This window comes from Staurois parvus, unplaced genomic scaffold, assembly GCF_062004578.1.
Source record: "Staurois parvus isolate SC_StPar_1 unplaced genomic scaffold, SC_StPar_1.0 ptg000441l, whole genome shotgun sequence".
In the NCBI taxonomy this organism is placed as follows: domain Eukaryota; kingdom Metazoa; phylum Chordata; class Amphibia; order Anura; family Ranidae; genus Staurois; species Staurois parvus.
The window spans coordinates 1,775,785-1,794,418 of NW_028318237.1; the positions used below are offsets into that span (position 1 = coordinate 1,775,785).

Below are 18,634 nucleotides of genomic sequence, written 5' to 3' on the forward strand. Positions count from 1 at the left end.
TTGTTGTGACTTAGATGACGTTCAGAGCACATTTTATGCCCAATTCATGCAAAACTCCATGTAATCCCAAGGGGTTCACATACTTTTTCCTGCAACTGTATCTAATGTTTGGGGGTTCTAAATAATTTTCTAGCAATACTGATTTTTACATGTAAACAAAAAGTATCAGAAAAGGCTTAAGTAACGTCTCATTTTTTATAAAATAAACACAATGGGGATGATTTTTTATTTTTTTTGTCATTTCAATAAAGTTGAAAAAAAAAGTAAATGGCATGAGGAGTCAATTATTTACTTTCACAATGCACTTCAGGGGCTGCTAGACATGTGCAGAACAAAAAAAGATTTGTTTTGTTTAGAATTGATTTGTTAAGTTACTAATTTCATTTTGTTGCATTCGTAACAAAATTTGTTTCATTTCATTTATTCGTTTTCGACCATATACAAATTTATCCAAATGATTTGAAGTATTAAAATTAAGCTTGAATTAAAAATATTAAATATATCTGAATCCATTGTGAAGAATAGCTGGTTCTATCCTATTGGAAATTCAAACTTTGGAAAATGGCTATATTCTTTCTGTTCCATTCTTTTCTATTCTATTCCTTTATTTTTCTATTCTTTTCTTTTCTTTTTTTATTCTGTTCGGTTCTAATCCATTCTATTTTTTACTATTCTATTCCTTTATTTTAACTTCTACTCTTTTATTCTCTGTTCTATTTTATTCTTTTCTATTCTTTTGGAAATACAAAAGTCGGAAGACAGCTATTTTATTCTATTCAGAAACTCAAATTTCAAAATTTGAATTTTCGGAAGACAGCTATTCTTTCTATTCTGTTCTTTTATTTTCTATTCTATTCTTTTATTTTCTATTCAGTTCCATTCTGTTTTATTCTCGAAATTCGAATTCCAAAAAATGGATACATTAACACTAACACAATACACACTGGGGGTTTTGTACTAAAACTTTACTATTCTTTTGGAAATTCGGAAGATAGCGATATTCTTACTGTTTTATTCTATTCTATTCAAAATTCAAATTTCAAAATTTGAATTTCAGAAGATGACTATATTCTTTCTATTCTATTCTTTTATTTTCTGTTCATGGGCAGCACAGTGGCTAAATGGTTAGCACTTCCGCCTGGCAGTACTAGGGTCGTTGGTTCAAATCCCAACCACAGCACCTCCTTCCTGCCTAGAGTTTACATGTTCTGCCTTGGTGGATTTCCTCCGGGTACTCCGGTTTCCTCCCACACTCCAAAGACATGCTGGGAGGTTAATTTGATCCTGTCTAAATTGGCCCTAGTATGTGTATATATATATATACAGTATATACTGTATGAATGTGAGTTAGGGACCTTTGATTGTACGCCCCTTGAGGGTTAGGGACTGATGTGAATGTACAATATATATGTAAAGTGCTGCGTAAATTGATGGCGCTATATAAGTACATGTAAAAAATAAATAAATATTCAGTTTTTTTCTCTTCTATCCTTTTTAAAATTTGAATTCCAGAAGACGGATACATTAACACCTAACACAATACACACTGGGGGTTTAGTTACTAAACTGGAGAGTGCAAAATCTGGTGCACTTGATCCATTCATTGAAGCAGGCCCTTCTTAACTATAATTCAAAGAGGACTCTTTATATATTTATTTATGGACACATTTTATATGTAAATTTCCTATAATATTGATTTTTCACTTTTTTGATGATTATTGATATATTTTAATCAGCATTTGATCAGTATTTGAGTTTTTGATTTATCGCGCACACAAGGATATATTATATATTTTAATCCCATTTATATATATTTATTTAATTTAAAGATTCAGATATACCGTATTTTTCACTCCATAAGACACACTTTTTTCCCCCAAAAAAAGGGGGGAAAATGTCAGTGCGTCTTATGGAGCAAATATGGAGCGGCCGGTCCGGTATTTCCACCGCCGCCGTGTCAGAATACCAGGCCGGCCGCTCAGCTCTGCAGCGGGACCTTACTTGTTCCTCTATCCAGCGGCGCGCTGTTTTCCCGGCTTCTGTAGTGTGGGCGCTCGGCTTGACTGTTTGTGAATGGTAAGGCGGCCCCTGGGACACGTGACAGGTCCTAGAAGCCGCCGGACCAATCACAAAGAGCAGCGCTTCTCGCTTATGCGCACTGGGCACCCGGCTGTCAAGCCGAGCGCCGACACTACAGAAGCCGGGAAGACAGCGCGCCGCTGGATAGAGGAACAGGTAAGGTCCCGCAGCAGAGCGGACACTAGCTAAAGAACAACTCCACAGAAGTAAGAGCGGGTACCTGTCAAATGCAGGTACCCGCTCCCCGCCCCTCCCCAAAGGTCAGCAGTCATCTCCTGTACTGTGTCCGCAGTCTCTGGTCATCTCCTGTACTGTCCGCAGTGTCTGGTCATCTCCTGTACCGCGTCCGCAGTCTCTGGTCATCTCCTGTACCGTGTCCGCAGTCTCTGGTCATCCCCTGTACCGTGTCCGCAGTCTCTGGTCTTCTCCTGTACCGTGTCCGCAGTCTCTGGTCTTCTCCTGTACCGTGTCCGCAGTCTCTGGTCATCTTCTGTACCGTGTCTGCAGTCTCTGGTCATCTCCTGTACCGTGTCCGCAGTCTCTGGTCATCGTCTGTACCGTGTCCGCAGTCTCTGGTCATCTCCTGTACTGTGTCCGCAGTCTCTGGTCATCGTCTGTACTGTGTCCGCAGTGTCTGGTCATCTCCTGTACTATGTCCGCAGTGTCTGGTCATCTCCTGTACTATGTCCGCAGTCTCTGGTCATCTCCTGTACTATGTCCGCAGTGTCTGGTCATCTCCTGTACTATGTCTGCAGTCTCTGGTCATCTCCTGTACTGTCCGCAGTCTCTGGTCATCCCTGTACTGTGTCCGCAGTCTCTGGTCATCCCTGTACTGTCCGCAGTCTCTGGTCATCTCCTGTACTGTGTCCGCAGTCTCTGGTCATCTCCTGTACTGTCCGCAGTCTCTGGTCATCTCCTGTACTGTGTCCGCAGTCTCTGGTCATCTCCTGTACTGTGTCCGCAGTCTCTGGTCATCTCCTGTACTGTCCGCAGTCTCTGGTCATCTCCTGTACTGTGTCCGCAGTCTCTGGTCATCTCCTGTACTGTCCGCAGTCTCTGGTCATCTCCTGTACTGTGTCCGCAGTCTCTGGTCATCTCCTGTACTGTGTCCGCAGTCTCTGGTCATCTCCTGTATAATGTCTGCAGTCTATTGGTTCAGAATATTTTTTTTCCTGTTTTCTGCCTCTAAAACCTAGGTGCGTCTTATGGAGCGAAAAATACGGTATATGGGTAATATGTACAGTGGGGATCGAAAGTTTGGGCACCCCAGCTAAAAATTTGTATTAATGTGCATAAAGAAGCCAAGGAAAGATGGAAAAATCTCCAAAAGGCATCAAATTACAGATTAGACATTCTTATAATATGTCAACAAAAGTTAGATTTTATTTCTATCATTTACACTTTCAAAATAAAAGAAAACAAGAAAATGGCGTCTGCAAAAGTTTGGGCACCCTGCAGAATTTATAGCATGCACTGCCCCCTTTGCAAAGCTGAGACCTGCCAGTGTAATGGATTGTTCTCAATCATCGTCTGGGAAGACCAGGTGATGTCAATCTCAAAGGTTTTAAATGCCCAGACTCATCTGACCTTGCCCCAACAATCAGCACCATGGGTTCTTCTAAGCAGGTGTCTAGAAAACTGAAACTGAAAATAGTTGACGCTCACAAAGCTGGAGAAGGCTATAAGAAGATAGCAAAGCGTTTTCAGATGTCAATATCCTCTGTTCGGAATGTAATTAAGAAAGGCAGTCATCAGGAACAGTGGAAGTTAAAGCAAGATCTGGAAGACCAAGAAAAATATCAGACAGAACAGCTCGCAGGCTTGTGAGAAAAACAATTCAAAACCCACGTTTGACTGCACGATCCCTCCAGAAAGATCTGGCAGACACTGGAGTTGTGGTACACTATTCCACTATAAAGAGATACTTGTACAAATATGGTCTTCATGGAAGAGTCATCAGAAGAAAACCTCTTCTATGTCCTCACCACAAAAATCATCGTTTGAACTTTGCAAATGAACATATAGACAAGCCTGATGCATTTTGGAAACAGGTTCTGTGGACCGATGAGGTTAAAATTGAACTTTTTGGCCGGAATGAGCAAAGGTACGTTTGGAGAAGAAGGGGCACAGAATTTAATGAAAAGAACCTCTGTCCAACTGTTAAGCATGGGGTTGGATCAATCATGCTTTGGGGTTGTGTTGCAGCCAGTGGCACAGGGAACATCTCACGAGTAGAAAGAAAAATGGCTTCAATAAAATTTCAGCAAATTTGGATGGTAACTTGATGCCATCTGTGAAAAAGCTGAAGTTAAAGAGAGGATGGCTTCTACAAATGGATAATGATCCTAAACACACCTCGAAATCCACGGGGGATTACATCAAGAGGCGTAAACTGAAGGTTTTGCCATGGCCTTCACAATCTCCTGACCTCAACATCATTGAAAATCTATGGATAGACCTTAAAAGAGCAGTGCGTGACAGACAGCCCAGAGATCTCAAAGAACTGGAAGACTTTTGTAAGGAAGAATGGGCAAAGATACCTCAAACAAGAATTGAAAGACTCTTGGCTGGCTACAAAAAGCGTTTACAAGCTGTGATACTTGCCAAAGGGGGCAGTACAAGATATTAACTCTGCAGGGTGCCCAAACTTTTGCAGACGCCATTTTTTTGTTTTCTGTTATTTTGAAAGTGTAAATGATGGAAATAAAATCTAACTTTTGCTGACATATTATAAGAATGTCTAATCTGTAATTTGATGCCTTTTGGAGATTTTTCCATCTTTCCTTGGCTTCTTTATGCACATTAATACAAATTTTTAGCTGGGGTGCCCAAACTTTCGATCCCCACTGTAAATAATAATCACAGGAGCGTGACACTATATTTTATATCATTTTATTTTGTGCAAAATCTGGTGCAGCTCTGCATAGAAACCAATCAGCTTCTAAGTTATATTGCCAAAGTTTAATGGAAATTTTACGCTGACGTTTGAAGCTGATTGGCTACCATGCACCGCTGCACCAAATTCTGAGCACTCCAGTTTTAGTAAATCCCCCCCCCCCCAGTCTTTGAAGGAAATCAGCAACAGTATGCAATATGTTTACATTTTGAATTTGATTCGATTTAGTTTCAAATTCAGATAATTCATTATTTTGGATAAAATTTTGTTTCAATATTTCAGATTCGTTTAAATTCTTTACTATTGTAATTTGGATACATCTGAATCTCTGAATAATGAAAATTTCATCCGAATTCTGATTCGGAATGATGCGAACCGCACGTCTAGTGGCCGCCACAGTCCTTAAAAGCGTAACCTGAATCTAGTGGCTACTAAATTCTACCTGCCTACCAGGGGCGGACTGACAACTCATGGGGCCCCCCGGGCAATAGGGGATCATGGGGCCCCTGTGTCCTTACCCAAACTCAAAAAAGCCTATGAAAAAAGGTACAAGGGGCATCTCATGGGGCCCCTTCTGACCCCGGGCCCTCGGGCAGTGCCCGAGTTTCCAAATGGTCAGTCCACCCCTGCTGCCTACCTGATACCATAGAAAGTTACCGTGTTCCCGGGAACATAGATTTGCTGCAGATTTTTGCAAACCTGTATCATTGGAAGACGGATCCTCCTTAAATCTTTTTGTTTTGGGGGCGGGGTTTTCTTCCTGTGCGTTCTACGCAGACAGCACGATTTCCTGAAACTTATGACTTACCAGCGTCTGTATGAGAGCCCACAGGGGACGGGGCCGCCATGCCTGTCATCAGGAAATCCCCCATCGAATTCCCCCTGTGTAATTAATTAGGCATCTCTGTTATGGCTGGACATGTTATACACGGAAATAATGGGGCTGTAAATTCTGACTGTATGGTCAGTTTAGACTTGTGGATGGGGGATGGTAGAAACATGTCGTTGAGCAGCGTTTTTACAGCCCCCCATCCCCTTAAGCTGCAATGGTGCCGAGCAGAGGTGTTCACAAGCTTTGCTTTGGAGCCGCAAAAAAATTGTCCCCCCCCCCCATAAATTTCTGTGAACAGTACCGCCTTTGAACATAACCAATTTTAGCAAATGGGTCCACACTGCAACTACAGTGGTGTGGCATTTAAGGGGTAAGATTTGCGGTGAATAGGCGACATATTGTCTCCCCACCACCTGGTAAATGCTTCTGAAAAGTGATCCAAACTTAGATTGCTCTTTAGAGGCATGGTAATTTTGCCGCACATCTGTTCCTAGCCTTAGGGCCAGTTCACACTCCATGCGTTTCAGTTGCTTTTTTTTTCTACATCCACAATGCACAGAAAGTAGGTGATATGGTTGTTAATGTCATAGTTCACATCAGTGCTTGCAGTTCCAGTGCGTTTCGGTTGCAGAAAAAAAAAGAACAGGATGCATTTTTCCTGTACAGAACTGTAGTAGAATGCGGTAAAATGCATAAAAATGCACCAGAACGCATAAAAAATGCACTGCAACATACAGTACATGTCCCTTTTAAAATTGAAAGAGAGGGGGGGTAAATTAATCGGAAAGCATAAAAAACGGACTGGAACACGCCAGAAACGCATAGAAATAGCAAAGCGATGCGGCAAAAAGGCTGAAAAAATGTGCATGCGGAAACGCATCCAGAACACATTTGGACTGCATTTCTATAATCTGAACCGGCCCTAAGGCTGGATTCACAGTGTTCTTGTACGTTGCATTAATGCACTGCGGTGTGTTTAGGTTTTGTGCTGCCCTAGGCAACACAAAAATTGGGAACTGAGAGAGGGAGGCGGGGGGGGGGGGGCAAAAAGAAAGAGGCAGGGAGAGGGGGGCAGGTAGAGGGAGAGGGGTGGGTAGAGAAAGAGAGGGAGAGAGAGTGCAGGAGAGAGGGGGCAGGGAGAGAGAGACAGGGAGAGGGGCAGATAGGGGGAGAGGGGTGGGTAGAGAGGGAGAGAGAGTGTAGGAGAGAGAGAGAGGGAGGGTGCAGGGAGAGGGGGCAAGGAGAGAGAGAGAGTAGGAGAGAGAGGAGGCAGGGAGAGAAAAAGAGAGAGGGAGAGAGAGGGGGCAGGGAGAGAAAAAGAGAGAGAGAGGGATAGAGAGAAGTAGAGAGAGAAGGGGCAGGGAGAGAGAGGGGGCAAGTAGAGAGCGAGAGGGGGCAGGAAGGGGAAAAGAGAGAGAGGGCAGGGAGTGATGATGCTGCCTGTGTTCCTGCCGAGCGTTCAGCCTGTAAGGGGTTAATTGACCTCTTCGGCTGCAGCAGTTCGGTGTGTTCTGTCTGCATTCGCAGTTTCTGCCGCCACTACTGGCTCTCAAGATTCAGATTTTGCTGGATCACGCGGAGGCGCCTATATCGGCTGGCAGCTGCGCCACCACACCACTGACCGCCCCCCTCCCGGTCCATGTCCATTGGCCCAGGCTGGCAACACTCACCTGCTGACAGCAAGGCGGGAGGAAGCGGCTGTGCCTGTGCAGACCGCAATCACCCACAAGCCAGCCCCGCCACCACACATGCCTCCAGTCGGCCAATCACAGGGCACCCCTCACTGTGCTTTGGGCCCGCTAAGAGCCTCATGCTACTATGGAGAGCGGTGGTAGGAGCGGGTGCGCAGTATCAGACAGACAGACAAAAGTTAGGGATGGAGTGACAGTGGATAGCGGGCGCGGGACTGTATGCATCCCTCTAGTTATTGCACCACCCATGGCAAACGCCTTGTTTGCCTTGCGGTAAATACGTCCCTGATCGCAGGTGGAATTGCAGCAGTTCTGCCCATGATCCTAAATTGCAAAAAAGAATGGCACCACAATTTTCTACGGGACCTGGCATAATTTCTGCTACTGAAATCAACAACGAGGCACTATTTCACCTATTGACACCAATGATGGGGCACTATTCCTCCCACTATTACAAAGCATAGGACACTATTCCTCCCAATGACACCAGTGATGGGGCACTATTCCTCCCACTGATACCAATGATGGGGCAATTTTTCTCCCACTGACACAAATGATGGGGCACTGTTCTTCCCAATGACACCAATGATGAGGCACTATTCCTCCCACTGACACCAATGACGAGGCACTGTTGCTTCCACTATTACCAAACATAGGACACTATTCCTCCCACTGACACCAATGATGGGGCACTTTTTCTCCCACTGACACCAATGATGGGGCACTATTCCTCCCATTGACACCAGTGATGGGGCACTATACATCCTACTGACACCAACAATGGGGCATAATTTTTGCTACTGAAATCAACAACGAGGTACTATTTCACCTGTTGGCACCAATGATTCCTCCCACTATTACAAAGCATAGGACACTATTCCTCCCATTATTACAAAGCATAGGACACTATTCCTCCCAATGACACCAGTGATGGGGCACTTTTTCTCCCACTGACTCCAATGATGGGACACTAATTCTTCCACTGACACCAATGATGGGGCACTATTCCTCCCCCTGACACCAATGATGAGGCACTATTCCTCCCACTGACACCAATGATGGGGCACTTTTTCTCCCACTGACACCAATGATGGGGCACTATTCCTCCCATTGACACCAGTGATGGGGCACTGTTCTTCCCAATGACACCAATGATGAGTCACTATTCCTCCCACTGACACCAATGATGGGGCACTATTCCTCCCACTGACACCAATGATGGGGCACTATTCCTCCCATTGACACCAGTGATGGGGCACTATTCCTCCCACTGACACCAATAACAGGTTGCTTTTCTTCCTCCTATACCAGAGAAGCATTTTTTACTCCCACTGATACCAGGACAATTTCTACTTCCACTGGCCACAGTCCGGCCCCCCTAAAGTCTGAAGGATGGTAAACTGGCCCTTTGCTTCGAAAATGTGGAGACCCCTGTTCTAGAAGGATCCCATACTTAAATTTCTTCTTTAACCTGGCCATACACTAATAGATTTTCAAACAACCTTTGTAAGAAAATTCTCATCAGTACATTCGATGACATGAAATCCATTAAAATGACTTTGAAAAATGTTTGTTTTTAACATTTGACGTTGGAGTGTATGGACTTTCCTGAACAAAAACCACATTCACTGTTAGAAATTGGTTCATTCAAGAGAAACTTTCTATCCTGCTCCTTCGAATTTTCTTGTTGTTTTGGTTGAAAACAAACATCGATTCGACCCCACTAGCGATTAGAAAATCAAACGAATGTTCTGAATCATTTCTGTCAATTTGTTTTTTGCCCACAGCTCTACTTTAAGGCCTCGCGCACAATGGACGGTGTAAAAACGCCAGTAGCATTAGCTGTAGAATGCCGCGTTAAAAACCTGCATTTTGTCGTGTTTTTGCATTAGCATTTTTCAGCTTTTTGGGTTTTTTAGTAAAACTATACTCCCACAAAAGCTTTAGGTTCAAAAACGCCCTATAGCTGCGTTTTGCAGCGTTAGAGCATTTTTACAGCTGAAAAACTCCTCTTCAAATGCAATAGTTCTGGGGGTTTCTCCAGCCTGAAACATGATTTCTGCAGCATTTTGAAGAAACGCAGTACAGTCCATTTAGCATGATTTCTTATGGGACACGTTAACACCTGTGCGTTTTATAATAAATATATATATATATATATATATATATTACAAATAAATAATTGTTCTTTATACATTTTAGGCCAAAATGTATCCTGCTACATTTATTTGGTGAAAATAACCCAAATTATTGTATACTATTTACCTCAGGTTCACACCTAAGCGTTTTCCGCAGTGTTTTGCAGAAACGCAGTACAGTCCATGTAACATGATTTCCTATGGGACACGTTAACTTGTTGCCGACCGCAGATAGCCGAATGACGGCTGCACTGCGGCCGGCCAGTTCTGAGTGGACGTCATATGACGTCCCCCCAGAACGCGTTCTCCTGCGCGCCCCAGGGGGCGCGCACCCGGCGATCTCCGTGATCGCTGTGTCCTACGGACACAGCTGATCACGTGATGTGGTAAAAGGCCAATCACAGCGGCCTTTTACCACCTGATCAGCGGTGTCCAATGACACGCTGATCAGAGGGAAATGCAAGTGCCGGTTCTCGGCTGCACTTTCCTCACGCTGTCAGATCGTGAGGAAAGTACTGCCGAGAACCGGCAGTTGTCAGAGCGGGGATCGGCACCGATCATCAGGGCACTGATGATCAGTGCCCTGATGATCGGTGCCCAGCAGTGCCACCCGCAAGTTCCGCCCACCTGTGCCCAGCAGTGCGCCCACTAGCTCCGCCCACCTGTGCCTAGCAGATCACCCACCTGTGCCCAGCAGTGCACCCACCTGTGCCCAGCAGTGCACCCACCTGTGCCACTCTGCAATGTCACACACCTGTGCCCAGAAGTGCCACCTACCTGTGCCCAGCAGTGCCACCCACCTGTGCCCACCCACCTGTGCCCACCAGTGCCACCCACCTGTGCCCACCCACCAGTGCCACCCACCAGTGCAGCCCAGCAGTGCTGCCAGTCAGTGCCACCAGTCAGTGCCCAGCGGTTGTGCCAGTCAGTGCCGCCAGTCAGTGCCCAGCAGTGATGCCAGTCAGTGCCGTCTATCAGTACCCATCATCAGTGTCACCTATCAGTGCCGCCTATCAGTGCTGCATATTAGTGCCGCCTATCCGTGACACCTCATTAGTGCTGTCTATCAGTGCCGCCTATCCGTGCCACCTCATTAGTACTGCCTATCAGTGCCCTTTAGTGCTGCCTATCAGTGCCCATCAGTGCCGCCTATCAGTGTCCATCAGTGCTGCCTCATCAACGCACATCAGTGAAGGAGAAAAATTACCTGTTTGAAAAATTTTATAATAGAAACAAAGAAACTTTTTTTTTTTTTCAAATTTTTGGCAATTTTTTATTTATAGTGCAAAAAGTAAAGCGCCCAGTGGCGATTAAATACCACCAAAAGAAAGCTCTATTTGTGAGAAAAAAATGATCAAAATTTCATATGGGTACAATGTTGCATGACCGCGCAATTGTCAATCAAAGTGCGGCAGCGCTGAAAGCTGAAAATTGGCCTGGTAAATAAGGGGGTATAAGTGCCTGGTAGGCAAGTGGTTAACACCTGTGCGTTTTCATCTGGTGCGTTTTTTTTTTAATGGGTCAGGGACTTTTTTTTAATACAAAAAAATTGCGTTTTTGTTTCTATAGACTCCAGTGGAAATGCTGCAGAAAAGCATGTATTGCTTTTTTGCCGTGTTTTTGATGCACTTTGCGTTTTAAATCTGCCTAGCAACAAGCAAAATATAAAAAAAGAGAAAAAAAAGTGTAAAAGATTTTTGTTTTTAACATTTGACCGTGTTAAAAACGTGCGTTTTGTCGTGTTTTTGCATTAGCATTTTTCAGCTTTTTGGGTTTTTTAGTAAAACTATACTCCCACAAAAGCTTTAGGTTCAAAAACGCCCTATAGCTGCGTTTTGCAGTGTTAGAGCATTTTTACAGCTGAAAAACTCCTCTTCAAATGCAATAGTTCTGGGGGTTTCTCCAGCCTGAAACATGATTTCTGCAGCATTTTGAAGAAACGCAGTACAGTCCATGTAATATGATTTCCTATGGGACACGTTAACACTTGTGCTTTTTATAATAAATATATATATATATATATATTTTGCAAATAAATAATTGTTCTTTATATATTTTAGGCCAAAATGTATTTTGCTACATTTATTTGGTGAAAATAACCCAAATTATTGTATATTATTTACCTCAGGTTCACACCTAAGCGTTTTCCGCAGCATTTTGAATAAACGCAGTACAGTCCATGTAACATGATTTCCTATGGGACACGTTAACACCTGTGCTTTTTATAATAAATATATATATATATATTGCAAATAAATAATTGTTCTTTATACATTTTAGGCCAAAATGTATCCTGCTACATTTATTTGGTGAAAATAACCCAAATTATTGTATATTATTTACCCTAGGTTCCAGGGGCGGACTGAACATTTGGAAACTCGGGCACTGCCCGAGGGCCCTGGGTCAGTAGGGGGCCCCATGAGATGCCCCTGGTACCTTTTTCATAGGCTTTTTTGAGTTTGGGCGAGGACACAGGGGCCCCATGATCCCCTATTGCCCGGGGGCCCCATGAGTTGTCAGTCCGCCCCTGCTAGGTTCACACCTAAGCATTTTCCGCAGCATTTTGCAGAAACGCAGTACAGTACATGTAACATGATTTCCTATGGGACACATTAACACCTGTGCGTTTTCATCCGGCGCGTTTTTTTTTTAAAGGGTCAGGGACTTTTTTTGTTTTTATAGACTCCAGTGGAAATGCTGCAGAAAAGTATGTATTGCATTTTTGCTGTGTTTTTTATGGCGTTTTGCATTTAAATCTGTCTAGCAACAAGATGAAAAAAAAAAGTGCAAAAACCCCAAACGCAAAGCAGAAACGACTCAAACTCAACCTGCATAGGTGTGAACCTAGTCTTAGTCTGTAGGAAAGTTTTGGAGTCCACAAACTATGGTATATATCTGAAAATCTTTTGGTCCTGCTGTACTGACGGCCGATCTCATTTCTTGAGGCCCGAAAATGCCAGGACCTTACAAATACCCCCCAACAGGGGCAGACTGACCATTTGGAAACTTGGGCACTGCCCAAGGGCCTGGAGTCAGTAGGGGGCCCATGAGATGCCCCTGGTACCTTTCATATGCTTTTTTGGGTATGGTTTGAGTGTGGGCGAGGACACAGGATCCCCATGTTCTCCTATTGCCCAGGGGCCCCATGAGTTGTCAGTCCACCCCTGCCCCCCAAATAGCCCCGTTTTGGAAAGTAGACAGTCTGAGGTGTCTAGTAAGAGGCATGGAGAGTTTTTTTGACATCATTTTTTTTGTCATCATTTTTGGAAAATGAATAAATGGTCTCTCCTAGTCCCTGATGCCATGATAGTACATTGGCAGTACCTCTGCCCTCCTGCAGCACGGTCGCAGTCTCCTTCTGTCTCTGCTCATTGCAGCTTGGAGTAGGAAGGGTTAAGTCTCTCTTTTTTTTTTTTTCAGACAAACCTGAGTTCAGTGGGGATACAGAAGCTGAATTTGTTCTCTAAGCGCCGCTCACTTCTGTCTGCACCATAGCAACATCCTTCCTGCCGCGGTTTGTACAGAACGCAGAGTACTCACAATTCGGCCTTGAGAGGAAAAATATGTTTACTACGAGAGAGACAGAGTAATGTTCGTTTTCATGATATCACAGTCCCCAGGTTTAAAGAGACACTGTCCCGGCCCCATGCCCATTAAAAAAAAACAAAACACCGCGCAGAACACTTGTTCATCAGACAAAGGGCTCCCACCACTGTATTTGGCGACCTGAGATTTGCACACGTCTGACAGGCTGCACGGTTGTGTCTGGCAGGGGAAATGGACCTGATCTTTCTCTGCTGCAGTTTCACTTTCACTTGCAAGACTTGTCCCTCCCATGGGCTGTGACTAGACCTCATTTAGAATCCTGTGTTCAGTTTTGGAGACCTCACTTACAAAAAAGATATTGATAAGATAGAACAAGTCCAGAGACGGGCAACAAAAATTGTGTAGCACTGCCCCTTGAGGAGCTGCTGAAGATTTGGGTCCCCCTATAGTCCTGCACAGCCAGGCAACATGCATTTTCCACAGACTTGCATACCAGAGACAGTAAACAGCCCTTGAGGTGTATTTTGTTTTAGTTATTTTAGGGATGTTGAACTTGGATGGGGTTGAGGGGTGTATGGGATACCCAAGGGAACTGTAAATTGAGGACAACTTCCTGGCAACAATGTACAAGTCTTTCCACAGAAAAAAGTTATTTCTTGGAGAGCTCTCCAGCCTCTCTTAGTGTGCCACCTCAGTCCCCAGAATCCTCTTCCCATCCAGCAATCTGGAGGAAATTCCTGGGCAGGGGGATCCAGTGCTGCCACTTAAAATGAAACAGTCCCAGGTAAGGAGCTAGTCAAGTTTTCCACCAGAATGCCCTTTCCCCTTAACTGGCCCAGGGGGTGCAGGATTGCTGTGTGCTTGATTGGTGACTGCCTTCAGGCCTTCTGCTGGTCTGGCTTCTTCCCTGCTGCACAGGTGGTCCTCTCTCAGGGGACTCCCGAAGTTGAGTGATCCTCCTTTCCAGAAAATCTGCCTGGAGGTAGGCCCCCTTCCCACTGGGCCCCCTCCCAGGCTCCTGCATCTCAGCCTTCCTCACATCTTCCACCTGAACTCTCCTGCTGCTAAGCAGGGTCAGTCACACTTAAGGGCTGCCCTTGCCCCATGCCAAGCTTCCTGCCTGGGGATCAGCTAGGCCAGCTCCTCCTCACCCCCACCCACTGAGTTCTAGAGATTTCTCCAAGTCTCTAGATCAGGGAAGGTATCAGGGAAATGGACTGCAGAGCCTCCCAGCCAGGTTTGACACTACTAACTATTTCCCGAGGCAGCTACTCAGCCCTTCAAACTGAAAAAAAATTAACTAGCTCCCCCTAGCTAACTAGGAGGGTGCTACATTGGTAAAACTTAAAGCAGAGTTCCACCCAAAAGGGGAAGTTCCACTTTAAAGACTGGTCACCCGGTCCCCATTAAGGGTTGGCACCTTTGTTGAGTGGAGGGGGCACCCGAAATTGACAGTTACCCGCTCCCACTAATGCTGCGATCGCCTAGGTGATTGGAAGCGGAAGTTGTCCTCCTACCCTCCCTCCCCATAGCCTTCTGGGACACGCGACCAGTCCCAGAAGACTACGGGGCCATTCAGGAAGCGCATGCACAGTTGGCACTTGGCTGTGAAGCGGCAAGCTGTCACAGCCGGGTGCCCCCACTGAAGATGCCGGTGCCTGGAACACAGAACGGCCGGTGAAACCGGCTGCGGGGAGCACCCCACGGGATCGTGGGACAGGTGAGTGGCTGTTTTTTAAAAGTCAGCAGCTACAATTTTTGTAGCAGCTGACTTTTATTTTTTTACAGTGCGAGTGGAACTCCGCTTTAAGTGGTTGTAAAGGTTTACCTTCATGCACCTGAATCCAATGGGTTTTTATTCTGGTTTTTAAATACAAAACTCTAAAATAAAAGTAAACATTAAAAAAATACCATTTAATAACCTTATACATACATTACATCTATTTTTAATTAATTGAGGAAAACTAAGCATTCTTTTGGTGAGACTGTATTTTATTGTATGTATTTTACTTTATAAGCAATCCATAGACAAAAAAAGACATAACAAGAGTTTAAAGAAAAATCGTTTTTTTGCTCAAACCCGTGTTAAAACAAGTGTGGTCATTGTAGATAAAAAAAATACATTTAATCTATTTATTGTTCTGTTTGTAATGCTATAAAAGTTACAATTCTGATACAAAACACGGGGAAGTTCTTTATAAGTGAAATAAAGGATTATTTTTCATTTTCATTATCACACATTTTTTTTTAATATGATGCTAAAAAAAAAAAGGAAACAAGAAATGGAAAGAAAAAAAGTTTAAATATTAATGGTTAAAAGAATATTTTTTAAATTTATTTTTGTTTTCTATGCAATCTAAAACAAACAAAACTAAAAAATAGGGGGATTGTTTAAAACAACTAGTAAATGAAAAGCATTAATTTTATTCTGTAATTTGTTTTCTAATGTTGTAATTCTGGTATAAAAGATGGCGTTGTTTAAGGCTTTCTTTTCAGTACCGCACATTTTTTTAATGCGGCACAAAAAAATAAAATTGAATGAAAACTAAAAAAAAGTTTACTAATGTATTTGATTTTATTTCAATTAATTTGTTAAAGTTTATTAATGGTTAAAAAAATAGAATAAAAAAAAATCAGTAGAAAAATACCAGCAAAGGAGAGAAGCGGATGAAGCAGTTATTTAGGGCTGATTATGGATAAATACGGGTTAATGAGAGGTCAAATAGGAACAAATTTTATTTAAAAAAAAAACAAAAAACAATTCTACTATCAAGGTTTCTTTAACTGATGTCATATTCAGATCACCCATTCTATCTGCAGGGAAGTGAAAAGGAATAACTATAATGTAACAATACTGTTGTTACATTGTAATTCTGAATGAGACTTCTGAAATACAGCTGCTTTGTTTTGTCTACATTGTCACACCTCTAAAAATGAGCAGTGAGGAATTGATGTGACTCCTCCTCACCCTGTTTTAACCCTGTAAATGGCACGCCAACATGCGACATCTGCATGCATTGCATGCAATTGCCGGGTGGTTGCGGCACATCCCCATTCGTTTGAGTGGGTTGTGCTCAGTGGCCTTACTGAGCGTCAAATGCAACAGGAGCAAACACTAAGAACGACATGATGACTGTGACTGTGGCATGTGCACACCTTTGCCTGGGGGGGTAAAAATGAGGTCCAGTTATGTGTTTTTAACGCCCCTAAACTGCATGTCTAAATGAGCCCTTAAAGAAGCTGTGGCAACGATACAGAGCGTGTTTTCCGGCTGTCATTTTGATCATTAGGATTTGATATCAGGAGCGGCAACAGGGTAGGACTGGGGCAGGCTGGGAAAGGTTTCATGTGTCAAACCGAAACTTTCAAAAATGTTTAAAGTAGAACTATAGGGGAAAAAAATTCTTTCCTTATTGTAACTTTAATTTATTGATGATAAACCCCCCATATAATTGCATATTGGAGGTGACAGGTTCTCTTTAAGGAGCTATCCAAAGTCTATTAGACCCTCAATGCCACCTATGGATACCATTGAAGCCAACTGATCACTGACCATCCTAGATCAACTTCAAAGCCCAGCCAGAGCAGCTGAGGTTGTGGTGAACCTGGAAGCAGGGGCGGACTGACCATTTGGAAACTCTGGCACTGCCCGGGGGCCCGGGGTCAGTAGGGGGCCCCATGAGATGCCCCTGGTACCTTTTTCATAGGCTTTTTTGAGTTTGGGCAAGGACACAGGGGCCCCATGATCCCCTATTGCCCAGGGGGCCCCATGAGTTGTCAGTCCGCCCCTGCCTGGAAGTGATCAGAGATGAGCGCTTCAAGATTCATTCTGCATTGCATAGATCAGCAAATGGATGCTTACACCCCCCTCACTGTCCTGACACCCACTATGAGGGTCCTGGGCATCAAGGTGAGAGAGGGAAGTCTGGGACACATTGTGGGATGGGGAGCATCAGGTGGGGGGGGGCACATTAGAAGAATCTCCCATGTGTAAAAGCGATCAGGCGGCCATCCATCCATCCAATCATATCTACTACATAGTCATGTGTAAAAATGTGATATCAGCCATAATAGTTATGTCAACAGTTGTAAAAGACTTAGATTACATTCACATTTGGCTTTTTGGGATCTCAGGCAGAAGCAGGGGCGGACTGACCATTTGGAAACTCGGGCACTGCCCGAGGGCCCGTGGTCAGTAGGGGGCCCCATGAGATGCCCCTGGTACCTTTTTCATAGGCTTTTTTGAGTTTGGGCAAGGACACAGGGGCCCCATGATCCACTATTGCCCGGGGGCCCCATGAGTTGTCAGTCTGCCCCTGGGCAGAAGTACTGCGCTTCTGCCAGCTATCTCAAATCGCACTGCAGTCGCAAAACACATGTTCACGTGGCATTCATTTTCAATGGCACTGAAATGCGGTCACTCAGCAATCGCAGCAAACCGCAACGTGTGATGCTTGTCACCCAAACAGGAGCAGCAACCTCTTTTTGGCAACAAGCTTTGTGCCGCAATGGTCACGTTGGAACATCATGTTTAGGTGATGTTGAAAATGAATGGCACCAAAACATGTGTTTTGTGATTGAAGTGCGATTTGAGATCGCTGGCAGAGTCGTCAGTATTCTGCCGGAGATCCCAAAAAGTCAGATGTGAGTGGAGCCTAAAAGCTACATATATATTAAAGTGTTACTAAACCCCCAGCAGTACAATCAGTCTGTAGATGCAGTAAAGCATGCTTGTTATACTCACTGTGGAACCTAAGGTGTTGGGCAGCACAGTGGCTACATGGTTAGCACTTCCACCTGGCAGTATTAGGTCGTTGGTTGAAATCCCAACCACGGCACCACCTGCCTGGAGTTTGTATGTTCTCGCTGTGCCTGCGTGGGTTTCCTCTGGGTACTCTGGTTTCCTCCCACACCCCAAAGACATGCTGGGAAGTGAATTGTCTCCTGTCTAAATTGGTCCTAGTATTGTATGTATGAATGTGAGTTAAGGACTGGACTGGGACGACAAAAAATAGGCCCAGGCATTTTAGACTGAGCAGCCAATGTCTGGGGGGGGGGGGGGGTGCAGAATATTCGCAGGGGCAGTTGGTTGCAGAATATTCACAGGGTTGGTCCTCTGCACTGTAATATAAAGGGGACTGCACTGTATTGATTATAGCACAGTCCCCTTTATGTTACAGTGCCCCTAGAGATCTAATCACAGTGCCCCCTAAATATTCAAAGAGATGGCCCAAAGAGAAAGCCCAGTCCAACAAAGAGACATCCCCATCCAGCAAAGAGACAGCCCAATTCAGAAAAAAAGACATCGCTGTCCAGCAAAGGGACATCCTGCCCAGCAAAGAGAGAGCTTGTCCAGCAAAGAGACAGCCCATCCACAAAGAGCTCATCCAGCAAAGTGACATCCTGCCCAGCAAAGAGACAGCTCACACGGCAAAGAGACAGCCCGTGCAGC

The 18,634-nt window shown here is 44.4% G+C and overlaps 1 long non-coding RNA gene across 2 annotated transcripts in view; it reads left to right on the forward strand.

The window, feature by feature from the left end:
- Positions 1 to 15,412, forward strand: part of LOC149454005 (uncharacterized) — a 63,083-nt gene extending 47,671 nt beyond the window's left edge. For both annotated transcript variants that reach the window (XR_016314405.1, XR_016314404.1), the window contains one exon: positions 13,057 to 15,412. This is a non-coding gene — a long non-coding RNA (uncharacterized LOC149454005). The remainder of the gene's footprint in view (positions 1 to 13,056) is intronic.
- The last annotated feature ends 3,222 nt before the right edge of the window (positions 15,413 to 18,634 follow it).